The sequence below is a fragment of the Erithacus rubecula genome (genome assembly GCF_903797595.1).
Source record: "Erithacus rubecula genome assembly, chromosome: 2".
Lineage (NCBI taxonomy): Eukaryota > Metazoa > Chordata > Aves > Passeriformes > Muscicapidae > Erithacus > Erithacus rubecula.
In genome coordinates this window covers 38,327,510-38,344,803 of record NC_136685.1, presented here as the reverse complement: position 1 = coordinate 38,344,803, position 17,294 = coordinate 38,327,510, and positions in this window count along the sequence as shown.

Genomic DNA, 17,294 nt, shown 5'->3' with positions numbered 1-17,294 from the left:
AATTTTCTTCTATGTTCAGACCCCACGCAAGGCAGTCATTATCAGAATATATTTTCCTGTCATGTCATGATTCTGTATCTCAAATGCCTCCACAGTGTATTGCCTGTCTCGTGTGTCCCTCCTGCACAGCTCTTTCATCTGCTCTCCTTTATAAGGAGAGCCCTGAGCACAGGCCTTGGTGGCCTTCAGACATCCCTAGGAGGAAGAAGGAAACAACAGCACACAGGAGCACTTGTTTAAAAAGCATTCCTGCCTGCTCCTGGGAACAAAGCCCTGAATGTGGTAGGGTGAAGAAAAGGCTACAGAAGTGCACTCTGAAATTTCAGAAATTTCAAGAAACAACACCACCACCACCACTAGACACACATCACCACTTCTGAGGTTGTGAACCACCATAAAGTTATTTTGGGGAGTCTACAAATAATGTGCAATTGGTTTTCACCTTGGAGAAAGTCTCCAAATAGAAAACAGCAAAATGTGGTAAAGGGGCAAGTAGCAAGAGTGCTCTGGGGTCCCTTCTCTCGTATCCAAGCCTGAACTCAAGTGGGGCAGCACCCCACTGGTGTTTGGTAACTCCTTCCTGTGGTACTTTCTCTCTGAACAGGCCTTACCCAAATCAGTCAAACCATCCTGACCAGTGAGCAACGACTTCACAGCTCCCAGACTACCCCTGATTGCCACCACTCAGAGTACAGTGCTAAGAGGGGGCAAGGAAATTGGTGGGGGGAGGGAAGGAGCAGGCAGCAGTCTTTAATTCAAGATACTGGCAACCTTGCAATGAAAATGCTAGACTGCTTCAGCAAAGGGCTTGAACAATCTTCATGTTTCTTGAAAAGACTAACCTGGCTAAAATAAACTGTTTTTACAAAACAAGACCAACAAGACTAATTTAAGAAGGGTCTTTCTTTGAATAATTTCTTTTAGATGTGACTGTAACATTAGTTTGAGAAAACTGCATGGAATTATGCACCAGGTAAGAGGTGGTCTTGTGTTTCAGGTGAAAAGAGAGAGTTTGTGCACATCAGCATTAATCTTAAACCCTAACAGCAACCTTTGATCAGCAATGTCTTTTTCCTACCTTCTGTTTAAACAAAGAAAGAAAGAGACTATCACAGTGCTCCTTAAAATGTACAAATAATTTCTTCTTGTCCTGAGTTTGCTTTGCATCTCCACTGATTCTGCTGATGAGAGTTTTGCTGCTGCTGCAGAATTGCACAAGGAGACCTTCCCCTGCACAAGGGTAGTGGCAGCAGCCTCCTCCGAGCAAGACCTTTCCTGCTTCACCTTTCAGGTCATGCTGCCTCACTGATATTTAAATTTTTTTAAATGGCTTAGCATGCACTTCTGAGTCCTAATCTTTAGACAAACTCTTGGTTCACCTTCTAGCCCTAGACTCCTCCAAGATCAGCCTCACATAAATATTGTTAGTTAAAGCAACTCAAATCAGGAGAGACCTCTTCTGTTCAGCCTTTTTCCCCTCCTTTTTTTTTTTTTTTTTTTTTTTTTTTTTATAAAAAGGGCAAACTGTTTTATATCAACAGCCATCTGTGAGCCTGTCTTTTAGGCCATCAAACTCTTCCATCCATTACCAGGAGCCTTCCTCACCTCCGCTGCATGACAGCGCAATAAAGATGACATACTAATTCAATGACTTGTAATTTCAGCTAAACAAAGACAAGTGCTGCAGCTTCTCCTTTTGTATTTTGGTGCCATATCGGTGAAGCCAGCTATGCAAACATAGCACTGGGAGGGTTTTATGACAGCAGTTGAATGGGGAGAGTAGCTTGGTGTTGCTTTTTTATGGGTTTTGGCTCCATGATATTTGGCTCGGTGCTGCTGGCCATTGCCATTGTGTCTGGATTCTATGTCAGCAGCAGCTAATTGTTCCAATAATGTTTATCATAGGGATCCACCAGGGAGCTGTATATGTGGAGATAAGCTACAGGGCAATGATACTCACTATCTTACTGATCTCTATACACAGTGCTTTTGCTTCATGCCAAAAAGCTCTTTAGGTTTCCAGTCTAAAAAAAAAAAAAAAAAGAAAAAAAAAACCAACCTGAAAAAAATAACGGCTTAATCATTGTGCCAACAATAGTGTCTAAGGGGATGTAATCAGGTTCCTCTGATAATCTTAGTAACACATGAAAGTCATGCGCAAAAGCAGTAATTGAAGTAGTTGGTTCTTTCTACCACCTGCTGTTGAAGTCACAGGTTAATCTAAATGAGGTCCCCTTCCTATGAAGTAGGATGCAGGGCACTTTTTAAACCATGAAAACGTCTTATGCAGGCTTTGCAAAATAATAAAGAAACAGTTCATTAAATGAAAAGTATTAAGTATCCAGTGCTTGCTCAACATTTCATGCTGCTATCGGGTGCCATATCCAAGTGGAAAAGCCATTCTAATGTTTAAACCCCAATGCACACTTCAGTTTGCATGTGGAAGCAGACAAAAGGAGTTTTTCAGGCAGATGTCTCCAAATAACTAGGCATCGGGGAGCCAATGTAACAGGTAGTAAGAAAGTGACTGTGCTTTAGGGTTTGTTTTTGACCCCAAGAACAAAACAGAAATAAATTTCTAAGGACACAATGAAACCCTTTAATGTACATACCAGCAGGTAATTTCCCTTCTTAATTATCTTGTGAGTTCTTCATGTTATTTCAAGGATTACAAAATAAACAGTTGAAGGTCTGAACTCTGAACTGGTCAGTTTATAATGTTTTCCTACTTGTTTTGATACAGAACCCAAATATAGAATGAAAGCAATAAAATTAAAATGTCATTGTGTTAAGAACCACTATAATTACAAACAGTCTTTGTACCTTTTAGCATAATAAATTACTTATAATTAAAGCCTCGATGCTGTGGCTGTATTACCAGCTAACTATTATTCTTACTGGCCCTGTGAAGTTGCCCCAAGATCTCTGCCACACACATTATTAATCTGCTTAAGTATTAGGTGCATAAACTCAGCAGAGTTAATAAAATGCTATAGCTTCATCTCCAAAGTACAGAAATCCCTCCCTTATGGAAAAGTCCTGAAGGATTTAATAAGGATACCACTAGTTATTTCCTATAGAAATTACTCCGAAATAATTTACATAATTTGAGAAAATTATATACTTCCTACAGGCTTTTGAACCATCCTAAGGGATTCTGCAGCAAAGATAGCAGACTTTCTGAAATTCTATTGGATATTATAATATTCTGCTGTCTTCTAGAGAAATCTTCCATGAATCTTCTCTGAAGTTAAACTGATCCTGTTGCTGGGAACAGCAGGTTTTTGAGTATTTTCTCCCTTTTGTTTCTTGTACAAATTACCACTACCAAGTAAAGCTGCACAGTGGGAGTGGATCTGTAGAGGCAAATAGCTGGGGGTGAGAACCTAGAATTCACATTATACACATTTTTGGGTGGTAGTTAAAATGAGCTAGTTTTAGTTTTAGTGTGGTGCCATGAACCACTGCTGTGGACTAGGTGTGTTCCTAGAGAGTGTCCTTTGCTTTAGTTTCACATAAAATTGCAGTATGCAGGGATGTTTCTCTTCAAAAGCACATCTACTGCACAAACTAACGGGTTAATGCAGGCATACCAGCATACCAGTGTCTTATGTGTACCATATAAGCCATACATCATTATTACTTCACTGAGAGGAATTGTTGTTGTGAGAAATTGGTGAAAATTTGGTGGAGGCAGAATATGACATGTTAGAAATATTTCAGGTATAAAGTAAGAAACAAGTCTTCTACATCTACCACAGTGACTGAATCCATAACAAGACAATACAGCAATAAAATCCAGAGAATTGTGGTTAAAACTGAAAATCTTCAAGCCAAAAACCCAAGTAATATTTCTGTACTTATTCATAAGTAGTGATCGAAATGAACTGATCATTTACTCACATTTGTTTGCCCTTCCAGAGTTATCCTGAAGCAGACAATACAGCTAGGAAAAGTATGAGTGTGTATCATTGACAGAAGATTAAAAAAATCCAAAACCAAAAAAAAAAACCCAAATGAACAATTTAAAGTTTTAAGTGTTTTTCTAGTTGCCAACTTTCACCTTCTTTCTTAGAAATTTTGAGACACCTCAGCTTTCCCTGTATTACAAGAAAAGCTAAGCACATACACAGAGATGCTGCAACCATCAAAAATAATAGTAAGTAAAAGCAGAATGTAACACAGACTGTCATATAAGGAATATGATGATGACTGGAATTGTACAGCCTACATGGACTTCTAAGATCCCCTTGCTGCATAGCCCAAGTGATGTATTTCCATTTTTCACATTCATCTTTCTTTTTATTTTAGAAATCAAGGCCTGATTCTGCCATCATTAGTCACAATGAGTAGTACCTGACTGTGCAAGTAATCCCTATTGATTTCAGTATTAATTCTTGTTAAATGCTGTTCATACAGGAAAAAAAGGTGCCACTAAGGAGAAGTTAGAAGAATTCATGTACTGTTTAATCTTATTTCAGCTGTCTTTTTCCCCCCATCCATGTTAGTGTGTGTGCATTCTTCCATCTCTCTCTTTCAATTCCCTTGATTTTGTCCCTAGCCCTTTTCATATCTTACATGTTGTTCTTTCCCTTCCCATCCCTTCCTCCCTCTCTGCCCCTCTCCTGCCCCTCTCAAACTGCACTGCTCACATTTTCAATTGTCGGCCAAGAGACAGGCCAGAATGGGTCCAAGTCCACCATGCTGTTCGTTACCTGTTTCTAAATGGCACAGCATGTTTTGGACCTCTGTCTATACTTGCCAAGTTCCCAGTATCCCCTTTCCCTACCTGAAATGGGCTGTGAAGGACAAAAGTATGTGCAGAAGTTTCAGAGGTTCATGAAAGTAACTCTCCCAAACCTGCCACTGATCTGTATGGAGGAGCAAAATGTTGCTCATTACCCACTTTGCCTTCCTGAGTCCATATTCAATACAGTGTTAACTCCTGTGACCTTGCTTTCTTAACACATATAGGAATATGCAAATTGGAAATAAACACAAAAGCAACCTTCCAAAAAAAAAAGCTCATTCATGTTTCCTCAGGGATAGGTGAGAGAACACACTGTCTTTAACAACTGAGTCAAAATACAGCAAGACAGGACTGCATATACGATAGCCTTATCCTGTTTTTACTGTTCCACTAGAAGTGAGTGCAGATTCCATTCACTGTATTATGTTTAGAGGAAAAATAAAACACTGAAAAATGGAGAAAAATTACCAGGAAGACCCATTCTATTCCAACTGCACTGAGGAAAATCTGTATGACATATTCCAAAAATCTTTCCTCAAAGATCTCACCATTTTACACCATGCATTTCATGTGCTGTGCAGAGGTTTCTAGGAGAAGCAGCAACTAGGTTTGGATGTGCAGCTCGGATTCCAGCTCATCTATATTCTTGACTGCTGAGTTAACTTTTTAAAGATCTACAACCATTAGAAATAATTCAAAATATATTGGCATCTCCTATTTCTCGTACTTGGCCTGAGTTCATTCTTCTCCTTTGGGAGATGAATCTTTCAAGCTTCACTTTTCCATTTCACTGCTCTAGTGGCTTTCTACAACATTTGCAGAGCCAGGATGGTGGATTTGTAGCTTCTGAATGAACTATAATTGCTTGTACCATCTTCAGAATATCAATCTTCAGGACTTCTCCTGTTTACTAGTTTATTCCTAAAATAAACTTTTCTTTTAAGCGCCAGATGGCTTTTCTACAGCAAGATGGCTCAGGGTACTACCAATGTTTATGCCACGCTCTCAGAGAAATTTCTGGTTGGATTCTGCTTAAAATAGGTGATGGATTCTATCAAATACATGTTTTTTAACTTCCTCCTGTTTAACACTTTACTGTAATATGGCATTTAAACACTACCAAACTTCTAAATGCCGGATACAGATAATATTTATTAAATAAAATGAAAGTATGCCCTTACCTATGGGTAAAATGAATGAAATACATGCTCGATTTAGAATAAATGAGAAAAAAGTCATGTGTAACCACTGTGCAAATTATTTTTTATAAGAGGAAAAGAAAACACAATAAAAGCTAGGGAGCATTTATATTAGATTCTAGAAGTGTTTCTGAGGGAAAAAATAGTCGGTTTTAAAACAAGTAATTTATGAGTAGACAAAGAAATGCATTTTTTAGGAAGTTTTTAATGCAACTAATGAATGTTATAGGAAAGAGCAGCTGTTGGCCCCTTCTACTCTGTAAACCAAAGAACCCTAAAATCCACTTAAGCACAATTATAGCAGTAATTGTACAGGAAAAATAGGAAAGGGAGTCTTAAAAATAGTCCCAACTGTGCCTGGGAAATTAGTGCAAAATATTTTTAAAGCTCTTATAGAGTCCTTACCTGTTTAAGAACTGGCTTTTTCCCATTTTAATTTCTGCACTATTAACACATTTGCCAGCTAAGCTCTGATGCCAATATTGTTATTGTTAAAATGGCAACATGCAGAGCTGTTGGAACTATTGCAAATAAATATTTATCTGTCAAGCAGTATTCTGAGGTGAAGCATATTTCATTTAAGGAACACATAGAAGAAAATTCTTACTCAACAGCACTGAAATGCTAAGGTACAGGGCTATTTTCTTATTTCTCAGAGTATGCATCTACTTCCAGAATTACACTTAGGAATTATACCTAGTCACAGAAAATGATTATGATTTCTGTCATTCATAGAACTTCCTAGGAATAATTTTTCCATTATGATAACCTAAACAAACAGCAAAATGAGAAAATAATAAATACTCAAAAAGGCCCACTGAAGAAAGGTAACAACTTAATGTCTAATGCAGGTCAGCAGCACCTGTGTAAAGTTGCCATAGAGCTTCAGGTGGGGGTTTTAGCAGGACTGGCCCTCATACCTGGTCTAACTTATTTCACCTGCAAATGTTCCTCAGGTTATTTATTCTAGAGAATTTGCCCTCTTGGCATTGTGACAGACTGAAATATAAATGGCAGCTCAATCAGCTCTATATTAGAGCACTCTTCTCTTAACAAGATAAGCCAGACTACAGTATGTAGCCATGACCAGATTGTAGTGAAAGAGGGATTTACATACCAGCTCATGTTATGTATGCACTCTGCTCAGTTTATGTTAGGTGACTTATAGCCATGGGTCCTTCCCATCAGGAAGTGAGAAAAGGAGCTGCTACTAGGAGCTTTAAAATCTTACAGCAAATGCAAATGTCTACATTAGCTCCTGGTTGTAGTCATTTGGGAGAAATGGGAGCCATAAAATAACTCCATAGAAATTACAAATAAAATCTTCAATTCAAAGCCTAAATGAAATCAGAAAAAAAAATAGAGTTGCAGCATTTCACTAATTTCAGCTGCTCCATTTTTGTAAAATCATGCTAGCACAGAAGAAAAGAGATATGAAATTATTTCTTCAGTATAAGCAATTCTTATCAATTTCTGTGGAAGCTGCATGAATCAAGAGTAATAGACCACCATTAAGATATATGAAACTGAAAAGCTGTTGACTTTCAGAAATTGGTTAAACTAGGCTACCTGAAAGACAATTTAATATATTTTTAATTAGATCTCCATTTGCTCAAGATAAAGATTGCAATCTCAGTGTGAAATGTATCTCAAAATATCGAGCCAAACATGTGGTCTGAGAAAAGCTATTTCTTAATGTGCTAAACATCTACACTTGGACTAAAGGGTCTGACTAAATAAGAAATGCTTGCAAGACTAATTACCTAGATGGTATGATATCTGCACACTGTGTGCCTATTTAGATCTATTTGATATCTAGCACAAAAATAATAAAAAACAATAATAACTATAAATAATCTAAAATTACCTAGCAAAGCAGAACTGCTTGCTATTGGTTAAGAGAGAAATTCTTTGACTGGAAAATAACTTTAAACATTAACTAAATTAACTACACCATTAAATTTTAGTTGTAGCTAATAAGCATTCCAAAGCATGTTATTCACACAAATGCAATTTGATATGTTGTGATTTTAAGCAAGTAGAAAATAAGGAACTATTGGCCCTAGTTCAGCAAAACTGTCAAAAGCCAGTGATGAGTCAAAGGCAACTCTTTCTCACTCTGAAGACTGAAACACCTCCTCTTTGAGACGTGTTAGGAACAGCAGGCTATCTGCAAAAGTCACATTGTCACGGTGAGAAGAAAAACTTGGTGATATGTGATATCCATATATTTTCATCCCCTAAAGAGGCTAGAAAACCCATCTGATCTACCTACAATGCATCTGGAAATGAGATGACAGATCTCCAGTTCCTGTGAGACCATATCCCTGTCTAATGGAGTAAGCTGAGAGAAGCTTGACCAGTTTCAGCGTGCGCAGACGAGCAAGTGCCGTCTCCCATAGTGACTCAGGAGTGACCTAGGAAAAAAATAATTGTATGCCTTACCTCATAGAAGAAGGTTCTGTGTACAGGTGGTGTGGGCCACAACCGAACTCCTCACCAGCTAGGTGGATTCCCAAAATTCAATGCCTGTGTAAGATTACACAACTGGCAAAATAAAACTGATGCAGATTCTTGAATTAGCTGGCTGTGAGGCAAGGAAGTAATGATTTATAGTGTTCATGCTTCTCATTTTAGCTTGGATTTTTCATGAATTTTAAAACTGTCATTGGCTTCATTTGGCATTTGCTCTTTTCTCACTACATACACTCTACCAGATACATAATTTAGAATTCCGCAACTACAATTTAAGTAGGAAAAAAAAGAAAAAAGAGATAGATTCGTTCTCTTAAAGCCTTCTTACAGCCTTAAAACAAAGCTCTGGGTTTTTAAAAATCTAAATAAAGGAAAAAGGGCACATTAAAAAAAAAAAAAAAAAAAAGCGTACTAATCAAGCATAAGGACATAAAGGACAAATGTCAAGACACAGGACATAAAGGCTATATATTGCCCCCTTTGCTCTGTTTTCAATTGATGCCACCAAAATATCTGTAACCAAAATTCTGAGAGGATGAAAGCTAAAACCAGTCAGTCTGCCTTTATTGTGTATGGATTTATCACTGAAACTCTCATCTTCCTCTCAAACCTTGGTTTGTTGAAGACAGATAAATCCTTCACTGTTATAACTCTTCTGCTTTCAAATATTATGCAGAAAACCAGAAATATGCTGGTACCAAAACTAGAGTGAAGATCCCTGAAGCCAGGTGTTTTAGGTAAGATCATCAGCCTTGAATGTATCTGACTTTCATAACAATACTTTGCATTACATTTTCAGTTTCTGTTCTCCATTATGGCAGGGATATCAAGCACAGGGAAAGCTGTTGGTGGGGTTCAGGGGCAGGAAGTAGAAGATAGGGTAGTGGGGAATGAAACAGCTAAAAGATTTGTGACTTGCCTACATGGTGAAAGGTTCTAAGAAATACCTCTTGCATATGCTAGAAAAGATGCACACATGTCAGGCTTACTGGATTTAAAGGAGAAATATTTTACTCCCTAAAGACTGGGGGCAAAAGACTATAGTAGTTGAATTGTGTCTGTAGGTTACAAAAGAAGTATATTTTGTCAGAAGAATATATTTTAAAGTTTGACCTTTATGAGGAGAAATACAAGTCTGGCACTGGCAATTTGTTACGAGTAGTAGCAGTCCTGATGTGATTATTAGGTGGCACTTTGAAGCCCACCTGGAAAGATTTGGTCCTTCACACTGTCAGTCTTTTCTCCAGCAGTGTAGTTCAGCCTGGGATACACGTAAATAAGATTGATCACATTTCTGAGTAACAGAACTCTCATTATTATCACTGACTTATAGCACCAGCTATGCCAAATTTGCATCTCCAAAGAATATTTGGGATACCATGTGGTGAGCCTTGGGCAGAATGATCAAAAGCTGGAGGTATTTTTCACACGATTTCTACATCCTTGTGATGGATTTTTCTGGCATTTTCATGTGAGGATTTGGAGACATTTTTCTGACTAGACGACAGGACCATGTATTTAAGGATTCTGCCCAAAAGTGACAGTTGGCAATCTAGTTGCAACAAACATCCCACTGGTTTGGGCAAGAAATTAGACACTTTTCCAGTAGTAATGCTAGTTTGAGAGAAATTGAAATAACCAAATGAGAAGGAATCAAGATGGAAATAGTAAAGATTGCTCTCCAGATGACCTTTTCTAAATAGTAGATGAGATTTCTCCCATTAAATTAACATATTTACATAAATATTAAGCTTTCAAACTGAGCAATAATCAGTTCTCTTCCTCTGAAGCAGACAAACGGAGTTATTAAAAATACATCAACTCTTTGGGGGAAATAGAAAGCACCAGCTTCCTCTTTCTACACCACTGGAGCCTCTTAATTGTCATGTGCTACACAAACAAGAAGTGTAGAGCAGAGTCTGAACATGGAATCCAGCGATCCCAGAAGGCAAGGTCCATATTAAGAAATTTGCACTGCAATTCTCCACCCAAGCTGAATCTACTTATTTGCTCTGACTAAATAGAATCTTTTTTTAAACAGTAATTTTTGCACTAAAACACACTTCCAGACACGTTGCAATGTTTTATGCTTGGTTCTGAGTAATATGATTAAACATCTAGTACAATAATTAGATTAGACTCACTTAACAGACCCACTTAAATTCCAATTCCTTCCTCTGTCCAGAAAGTATAAAATTATGATGTACCAAGCTGTATGTAACATTTCCTGATTATTAATCCCTTTAGTATCTGTATGGGAGAATAGTTGCTCTGAGATCAAGATAAAAGTCCAAAAAGCTGTTCACTTTTGCTGCCACTATAAAAGTATCTTTTTGTCTACAGAGCCTCAGACAGCCACTGGGGCCAAGCCAGGATTCCTGTAGTGAAACAATCGACTTGGCATCATGTTGACACATATAAACAACAGTCTGTCAACAGGCCTCACATTAGTGACAGAACATTTTTGGCAAAACAGTAGCATCCTTCTGGGCACTATGGCAATAACAGCCAGTAGCATCCATTCATGCCTTCACTCTACAATATTAATTAAAAGATTATAACAGTGACACTTATCCAAGAAGCTAAAAACCCACAGAAACATTCATGCAGAAGAGGAGAATGTTTGTTGAATGAGAACATGCCTCTAGCTGCTTTTCCATACAGCAATTTTAGACTTACAGACTGTATGTAACCTCTGTCAGTTCACAATTAGCAGGTAAATGTAACTGCTTGCTTGCAATTGGCCTTGTGAAGTGTATATACATGCACAAATGCCATCAACTTATGTAAATCAACTTCTCTCTAGCCTGAACTAAAAAGCACAAAACAAATAGCATTGTTCATTAAAATAAGCAGTGCTGTAGGCTTCCCTCTGTGTTTTTGGGTTTTTTTTTAATGCAGGCTCAAACTAAAAGAGAATCACCACTTTTGATGTTTTTATATTTAGTGTTATATCTTTTCGAACACCTAATATATATATATATATGGGAGTTTCTATGTATGCTGAATATCTGTCAATGAGTTGAAAAAGGTATGAAGAATATTTCATCTAGCTAATATCTTTACCATAAATTCTCTGCTTTTTAACTTTTTAAAAGTCCTTTAAATACGTGTAATGTTTATTAATAATCCTTTAGAATCAATAGATCAAAATTAGAGGCAGTGTATAGAGGGGAACTTGGAAGGATGGAGAAACATCAATTGCTTGCCATCAGCTAGCAGCTGGTGGGAGCTTAAATAGTAAGAAAATACTACATGCAAAGAAAGTGGATGGCATCCAAGCACCCCAGAAGATGCATGACATCAGTTTTGGAAGCTGTATATGCAAATTAGTGGAGTAGTTTGTCTGGACTAATTATCCTTACTGAGATACCCCACACTGTGTTTTAAAGGAATTCCCTGAACTCACGAGACAAGAGCTGTAATGCATATGGCATTCACAGGCCCAGCACAGGAACCTAAAGAAACAAAGCTGTGGAAAAGCTGAGGAGAAACATTTAGAGGCTGCATAGTTCCCCAACACAGTGTGTTATGAATAAACCATCTTAGACAGATATTTGTCCTTGCCTAAGTATTCAGTAGTGCAGATTCCATATTTTTGTACATTTTTTTGTACATTTAGTACATTTTTTTTCCCTGAAAACTTTTTGAGCAACATATCATCTCTTACCTTACTCCCATAGTACAGTGGTCTTGACTTTCTCAATATTAAGTATCTGAAGGGTACTCTGGCCTTCTTCAGTTGAAAGCAAACCAGTTATTCTAATCTCATTGGATTCACAGCTACAGGTATATGAATGTAAGGACACCTATTGCCAACAGCAACCAGACAGTTGAAGTATCTCTGACATGTTATCCCTCTCCTATTACAAGGCTGGATGTCAATCTGAGCTTTCCCATTGAGTTTTACACATAAATTCTTTTCTCGGGAAGGGGGAAAGGGTTAATTTTCTTTTTTTCACTTTTAAAACAGCTGATGATAAGCTTATAGTTTGAGCAAATTACACATAAATTCTTTAACTGCCAGGCTTTCATAGGTAGTGCTGCCAAGGTCTGCAAAGTTATTCTCACAATAAAAGAAAGAAAAAAAAATTAGTAGCTGAAGTTTAGGCAGGTATTTTCTGGGCTTGCAACTTTTACAGATAGAATGTTGTTTATATTTTTTTTCCTTTTTTTTTTTTTTTTTTTTTTTTAAATCCAATTCCCTCTAAAAACCAAAGGAATACAAACAGACTTTTTTGTTATAGGGTTTCAAGTTTACTCTCCTGCTTCTGGGTCTCAAAGGAAAACGTCACAAGAAAGGAATTAAAATGACTCTTCAGGGGCTCAGAAAACATGAAATAAAAAGGCTTCAAATGATGAAATGTGTAGAGTGATTTGTGGTGGTTTGTGAAAGTTTTATTGAACGTTAACTAGCAGAGTGAAACTGTAGCACTGTCTCCATTCACCCCCTCCCAGCCTTTTCTCTTCCCTGTTGTTCAAATGTCATAAGCTTTTTACATTTCATCTGAGTTTCTTCTGACATTGAACAGAAGTGAGAGAAAAACTTCTAAACTCTCATTTTCCTCTTGTCTCATTGTCCTTATGTTATATATGGATGGTTCTTATTCATGATAAGTTAGATAAAAATACAGCTCTGAGTTCTGGATCTTGGAATTACTTAATGCAGGGTATCATTGGGAATGCCCAATTGCCCTTTGACTATTTAGATACTTGCTGATTTTACTTGGGACTGTGCAGGCCTACATCTGAAACAAAATTAGCCAGTGACAATAATATAAATCTGGTTACTTTTTTTCAAATATACTATATGATAATGTAAGAACAATGCCAATTTCATGAACAATCCCAAGTTCCCTCGGTTAGCATTCCTAAAAAGAATTGCAGATACGGTTCAGTTGACTAACAAACACTTGTTTACAACATAGCCTGAAAAAAGCTACAGTTGGTATTCCAGTTAGAACAATTTATTTATCAAGGCTCAGATTTTCAAACACAAATGTTCAGAGATTCAGAGACAAATTTTCATAGCAGCAGGCATAACAATGTAACACACATATAACTGTGGTACATATTATGCACATGATCCATCATATATCTTGTTTGTTCTGTGATATCTGAAAGGACACCACCTACAGCTCTCAAAAAATTAGTTTCAAATGTCTTAAAAACCTGTTAGCTAGTCCCTCTCATCCAAAACAAGCGACCTTCCAACTTTTGTGTACAGCTCTTAGAAAGTTCTGGCAGCTCATTTGTGTAACCTTTAGTTTCAGACTTTAGTGGGTGTATGTAAAATCTAAAATACAAAGAGGAAAGTTTGTCATATTCCATGTCCTGACAAACAATATTATATTAGCATAATTTAAATACCCATGCATAATAGCTTAGGAAAACATTTCTAAAGTTTTACTGGAAGCTACTGTCTAAAAAAAACCTAGTGTGTTTATTATTAGAGCACAGTTAAAGACAAGTGTCTTGGAAATAAGCTGCATCACTGTTATTGTATTTGTCACATTCTGATCATCTTTAAAATGGACAGTAAGTAAGCCCAATGTGTACTAATTCACTAAAATTACTTATCAACATCTTAGCCTGTCTTGAACTCCATAAAATTTCTCCTGTGTATCACTTGAGATTTTCAAAAATAAGTTCAAATATGTCTTAAGAAGTACTTACTACAACACATCTAAAATGAGTGAGTCCTGCATGGCTCTGATAGGAACTTGAATCAGAGAATATCCCTAGTAAAGTCATATAGTCCTTGACTTCCAAAACCTTCTCTCATTTTAGACACCTATAAATGGAAGATATTATGCCCTGTGGTGATGACTCCAAAAATATGTCAGGTGCTCTTTACTGTGTTTCATCATTTATATTTGTCTATTGGGCAAATCTTTCCTATATAAAATTACAAAATTAATAACCACTTTAAAAAAATTTGGTTTCCTAATGTTTTGCTGCCTTCTGCGCAACAAATGCTAAATTGTCCCAAAGAGTGAAAATTGTCTGAAATGAAGGGTGGGGCATTTTATGGAACACACACTACAAAACTGGAGTCCTCAGCCAATGGGTGAAATATTTCCACTGCTTTTAAGGGAAACAGAAAAATGCCACTCCCACCGTATTCCAGTTGTTTTAAAAGCAATAGTGAACAGTTCTAATGGGTTTTTTTGTTTGTTTGTTTGGGTTTCTTGTTTTTGTTTTTGTTTTTACTTCAAAGATTTCACAAGATATCTCTTTGTTGATTTAGAAGTGCTGCCATATCTCCAGGTAGATGCATTTCAGAAGTGTCTCTCAGTGTGTGCTAAGGCTGCTGAGTGTGCAGAGCAGCAAGTGCAGGGAGTTATGTTAGTTGTAACCTTAGTAGAAAAAAAAACAGTTGTGTTTTCAGTCACAAAACGCAGCCACAAACTTTTCTGTTTTGTGGTACATTTTGCAGTGTTTTTTAAAACCTGGAAAAGAAAATGTTTGATAAAAATTAACATAGCAGATACTATTGAAAAATTTCTGTCCAAAAAATGTTTTTTTTAAAATAAAAATTAGTAAGGCAGCTTTGAATGGGTATCATGTTCACATATTTGTAAAAACCAACATTTTAGAATGACTTCTATTTCTGATGAAACTTTACATGTCATAGATAGAGATTCATTAAGGGTTTTTAAATTCAAAATATATCTCCCAAAAGTAGTGTCAGTTATAGATGGTCATGAAATAAATTCCTTATTAGATTAAGTTAATTCATATTTATTGTCAGTGGAATTATTCTTTTAAGGTTCCACAGGAAACACTGAATTCTTGATGGTTCTCCACATTATTGTCCATGACTTTGCTCAATGTCCTTTTAAATTTTCATGTAAACTTTTTACTGAAAGATATGAAAATTTTTGATTTTATTTGAAAAACTAGAGAGTGTCCAAAAATCTCTTTATTTTGAAGGAACTGTAGGAAAAAGTGGAATCATTTGCTTTTAATGTTCATGTGACACACAGCACATGCTAAATGCATAAACACAATACACGCCATTAAACATTAGCTGTTACTTCATCAACAGCTTCTTCTAAATGAGGATGGGAAGGGACACAAACAGTTGCTTAGGCTGAGGTTTTTAGAAACACCCAAGGCATCAAGGCAGCAAATTCCCATTTAAATTCAGAAGTTGGGACTCTGACTCCCCTGAGCTCTATTAAAAATCTCCCCTCCCCCTTGATTCACAAATGTGTTTGCTCCATTAGTTTGATTTTGATTAATTAACAGTGCTTTTAGGCTTTCCCTGCATGAATTTATCAAATGCAACCAAACTGAAATACATCAGTTATTTCCTCTTTTAAGCATAAAGGAACTCAGCCTTATTTCAAAGTGTTTGCAAATGATGGCTTAATAGCTCCTAATGCATCATGGCTCAGTTTTTACAAGTTGATTATGAAATGCCCATGCAGTTTAGAAAAATCAAATGGCAGCTCTTACAACCATGGCTCACGTTAATTGAATAGGTAAATTACACTCTTTATAGCAGGGTAATACATATGACAATAAAATCCTAACAATTTACCTCTCCATGGTTGGGACCAATGTGACAACCTGCTCTGTGGCTGGGTACAAGTACAGGCAATAACACACAGTGCTGAGGAATGCTCTCTGGCATAACTCAACATCAGTATATCAGCACAGACTGTCTCCAGTGGACAGATCTCCCTTGTCAAAACACATCTAAGGGACTGGTAAGAAAAAACAAGCGTGTGTACTAATTACTCTTTAATAATAGTGAGTATCTGACAACACAAAAGCATACTGAGGCCAAGACATGGAAAAATGGAAGGCTGAAATTTTCCTAACAAATACTTAAGTCGGAATTAATCACAACCCACCTTGATCCTCAGCTGGCCCCAAAACAAAGTAGCAGCTGACAAAATTAACTCCCATTACACTTCATAATTTAATAGACTTCTCAGGATTATACTACATTCTAATAGTACAAAAACTGAATGCTGCCTAATAAGACCCCATCAGTTCTGGATGGAATATTAGCATGCCTAATATGTCAAAAAGAAAACAGATTGTTTTCTGTGTAGTCAAATGCAGGAGTGAAAAAAGTAAATGCCGATCCCATTACCAGAATTCCAAACTCTACATTTTAGTTACTATAAAGGGTGCAAGAGGGACAAATTCTGTCCCTCATTCACTAATTAAAAGTTCTGCAGGGAAACGTTTACTGCTGGAGTAAAATTGCCACATCTTTTGCTAGTCATGCAGCCTGATGTTAATGACAGATCGATTGTAGGTCTGAGAGCCTTAGGTGTTTGTAAGAGTTAAATGATTACCTGTGCTCTAAGTCCTATCATGACAGAGTCAGAGGATGTTGTCTGGAGCTTCTGAAAGCTTAGACCCCTCTGAATTTGCTCTGTATTTTCCACCTGAACTTGCACTGTGTCATATTAACAGGTATTTTGCCTCACCAGTCAGGCAGCAAGACTATTGTGCTGGGTCACACCATCATCAAGTAAATGGAAAAGAACTTTTCCTTTATCTTTGCCTTTCTTTCCTTTATCTTTCCTTTATCACTGCCTGGGCTGCAGATAAATTAACATGTGTAACTGTTCAAAACAAATAACTTTCATGTGGACTGGTACATTTTTCAATATCTCTCTTTCAATATTTCATTTTGTTGTAAGAACATCTGACACACCCATTAAACAAAATGTTATTAGCAAAAGCAGAAACTGGGAACACATCACTTCTTTTTATTAATTATTTCTACTGCACTATATGAGTGATCAGTGTTCAGAAACAGAGAAAAATAAATCAATTGGTGACCATGTGTATTTAGCCAACAAAAAGCATAAAACATCCCACAAGATTTATGCTCTGTGGGT